Below are 3,523 nucleotides of genomic sequence, written 5' to 3' on the forward strand. Positions count from 1 at the left end.
CCGCGTAATATATACATGAATACTATCTTTTTTGTTATTAAATAGTAATATTAAGCAAAACAATATTACATTCCAAATAAATCTATATCGCTGAAAAATGGAGACAGGAGAGAATTGAAATGTCAATTTCCTAGAAACTGAAGAAACAATTTAAGATGCAAATTTCGATGAAATTTCGGGATTCAACAAAAAGACTCGACTGAGCATAAAGGAACGTGGTCTGAAAACATGAAAGAGGTTTTGAAAAAACGTACTTTGATTTGAGCGCTGGGAAGGATAATAATATTTCCTTGAATTGTTCTGGATGAGAAGGACCTACTATATTTAACCTATTAAGTGCATAATCATGCAGTTTACGTGCAGATGGTGGCAGCTGTCGATAGCACGTAATTGGATTATCACATAAAAATATGCCCAACAACTGGAAGGCAACGATGAGGAGTTTGTTAGTCGATCATATTGTCTGCTTTTGTATAATTATCACTGCTTACAAATTTATCGTGTAATATATACATATATATTTTACACCCTTTTTGTTGTTAACTAGTAATACTGTGAAGAACAATATTCCATCCGAATAAATCTATATCGCTAAAAAACGAATTCAACATGTTAGCTTCCCCGACACCATACATGATTACAGTTGTCATCCCAACGTGAACACCCACACCTCGCTATTGCTGTCCAACGAGACCCAGTGGATTTTAGCAGTCCCCAGAGGAAACCACAGTTTCGAAATGGTTTGCTACAATGTGTTGTGTATCGTTGGGTAATGACGGTAGTGTTACGTGACAATTATTCGGTTCACTGCGAACTTTCTCATCTCACCCAATACTGTATCCGAGATTCGGATTAATTCCGTGTAAGGACCAGGGTCTTTCAAATCAGAAACTTTTGCGGTGATGAAGTCTTTTAAAATCCTTGACTTTTGAGAGATATCGGCGTTTTAGAACAGCTTGTGAACAAACCAACACTGAAATTATAAGCCGCAAAAATTTTATCATTGGCATCAAATTTCAACAAAGGGAATCAACAGGAAATGAAAATTACTTCCCAAAACAACATGCTAGAAAGTAACGGTCAGATAATTCCTAGATATCACAATAAACTGAAATTCTTCACAAATTACTTCAAAAGATTGTATTCCAAGTTTTACGTTGCGTTCTTCGATGTACTACCACGTATTTGTTACGGGCAATTGAAGAAATTATTATATTTTCGCAGAAAATTTCCTAAATATTTAAGCGTGGCAGTAAATGCTATCATCAGAGAAACATCTAAAATATATCTAAACCAAGGGCTCTGATGAAAGAAAACATTGCGATGGATCCATTCTGTGTAGTTTGAATTCTTGTAGTTTTCAAAGTTGGTAAGGTATGTGATTCTACCAATACAATGTAAGTACCAAATAGCTATAACTATGCAGACTCCATAGTATTTACATAACTATTTTCATTGGTATATTAATAAAAGGAATGAGGAGAGCGAAATGTCACACATAACATTGTCATCCCTAAACAACGTGGGTAAGACCTCGGAATTCAACGATTTCGCAGGCTAATTAAGTCCCACTCACTGGCATCACTAAATGCATTAAATTGCATCATTTTAATCATAATTCGATTTCACATATTTCAGATCCTCTTTTCCTTGGCTTATTTAATAAAGTTTGTGCAGCCCTACCAACAACGCTCTCTTAATAAACTTACTCAGTATTGAACTCGACAACGTAATTTGGCTTATTAATTTATTCCATTCCTTAATTGAGTAGTAGACATACGATGATTAAAAAATGAAACATCACTGTTACTTTTTGAATATTTATATTTGCATTGTATATCACTTTTGCTAAACCATTCATTGATATATGCTTTACTATGAGATTTTATAATCTACAATTGAATTTCTTTTGGGAACATTTCCTGAACGATTACCAGTGAAAGATCATGGGAAGTGGATTTTGAATGAAAGTTAATCTTATTTTCAAAATTGGTTTTTGTTGTTTGTGGATAACCGTTTCAAGAAAGAGGATGCTTCAACAAAGCCAAAAATCGACAAAGTAATTCTAAGATAGATTTTTGCTGGCATTTCTCTGTGTCTTACACTTTTCCATTTTGAAGTTATGTTTGCATTAGCAAGACCTTGTTGAAGCCCAGAGTAGATAACTCCCCTTAAACAGATGAAGAAATATAATTTATGACAAGTAAGCTAATTAGCAGAGTAACACTTGCATCAGTAGCAGCACTTATATTAATTGGAATGTCAGCGACATTTATGGCTTCACATTAACTAATCATTATTATTATCATAATCATCACCATAAGCAATAACAGTAGTTGAAGTAATAAACAGAAGTAATTACTTTCGTTTATAAATATGTCCAGAGTTTTTAAAAATTTTCCCCAATAGGTTCTTTTCGAAAGCGTTTATTACTTATCATCCTTCCTTTAAATTATCCAATTTTCTAATTCAACGATTCGAAGTTTTTTTTTGGGAAAGCTTTGTAAGTTCCTTCAAGTTCTTTCAAATTGAAGAAAATGGTAAACAATACAGACTGAGCAGAATTAAACATTTCGAGTATATTTATAATTATAATCTCTTGTAAAAAGCGATGGTCCAGTTGGCTCCTGAGACTGATAATAAAGTCATGGGTGAATCCATTCATCGTTTTTGTATGGTATTGATGGTTATCTGATAAAACATGAGCAACTTGACTATTTTACTAAAAGTACTAAACGATATATCTTTAAAAATAGATTGCTTTTCCAACTTAAACTAATGACTTTATCAATCTCAAGATTTAATTTAATACTTTTTATATTCAATCTGTTTAGTTCGAAGCGTATAATGAGAGTTGTGATTTCTTATTGCTGGGGAAACCTTTAAAAGTTGTTTATTTAATTGTCTTTAGACCACGATCATCATTGGTTGCTTCCTTACTAGCTGTAATTATTTTGAAGTCCCACTTCTCTTCCACTGTCGAGTACTATATGTTAATGGGAATTATTGAGACAAGAAGAAACTTTGTTGAGTTGGGCGAATTGTGAACAGATTTTAAACTAAAATTTGAAGTCATTTGCAGACAACTTCCCAATTTTATTGACGAAAAGTCCAAACATTTGGAAAGTAAAAGAAAAAAATAAAATTGCCACAGATTGGTTTATACGCCCTTCTTTCTACGGTGTCGCAGATTCTTTCTTGTCCCGATAATAACTAGGAGTTCTTGAAATTCTTCTTGAATTGTTTTCACACAACTTGGATGATTAAACCTCAAACTTGGGTAATTAAACCTTTATTCAGCAATTACAAGCACGCCAACAACATAAACGCGAATGCAACACAGCCACTCGGTTCCCTCCCCCCATATCCAAAATCCCAGCTATCCCAGGGATGAGGTGGAGGCGGAGTTATTGTGAAGAATGATTTCCCACGGTATGGGAATGGTTGTTGTACTTAAGTGCATTGATACATTGGCATGGCATATTCTAGAATATACTTATGAACAAAGCTTAATCACATTCAA

Source organism: Loa loa (genome assembly GCF_000183805.2).
Source record: "Loa loa unplaced genomic scaffold supercont3.17, whole genome shotgun sequence".
Taxonomy (NCBI): Eukaryota; Metazoa; Nematoda; class Chromadorea; order Rhabditida; family Onchocercidae; genus Loa; species Loa loa.